This window comes from Elephantulus edwardii, unplaced genomic scaffold, assembly GCF_000299155.1.
Source record: "Elephantulus edwardii isolate Elephantulus edwardi_28Jun2011 unplaced genomic scaffold, EleEdw1.0 scaffold00062, whole genome shotgun sequence".
Taxonomy (NCBI): domain Eukaryota; kingdom Metazoa; phylum Chordata; class Mammalia; order Macroscelidea; family Macroscelididae; genus Elephantulus; species Elephantulus edwardii.
Genome location: NW_006399812.1, coordinates 15791055 through 15791683, shown reverse-complemented (window position 1 = coordinate 15791683; position 629 = coordinate 15791055).

Below are 629 nucleotides of genomic sequence, written 5' to 3'. Positions count from 1 at the left end.
CACACACACACACACACACACACATATACATCTGAGTTGAACAAGAAGTAAGGATAACAGAATAAGAACCGATACCTTTGAGTTGTGGTGTTAGAGAAAAGTACTAAATATTCTATGGATTGCCAAAAATACAAATACATCTTAAAGAAAGTGAACTAGCTTCTTATAGGCAAAGATGAGAAAACTTTGTCTTACTCTAGGCATTTTATTAGGAGAGGCTAATCCTTGCCCTGGATGTGCTCACCAAGTTGTGCCAAGAAATCTGGAGAACAACCAGTTGGCCAACTGACTGGAAGAGATCTATATTTGTTCCCATCTCAAAGAAGAGTGACCGAACAGAGCGTGGAAACCATAGAACAATATCATTGATTTCACATGCAAGCAAGAGTCTACTGAAGATTATCCAAAATCAAATGGAACAGCACATCAGCAGAGAACTGCCGGAAGTCCAGGCTGGGTTTAGAAGGGGTCGTGGTACTAGGGATATTGTGGCTAATGGTAGATGGATCTTGGCTGAAAGCAGGCAGTACCAGAGAAATGTCTATCTGTGTTTCATTGATTATGCAAAGGCTGAGAGGAATGGGAATCCCAGAACACTTGATCATGCTAATGTGAAACCTATACTTTTT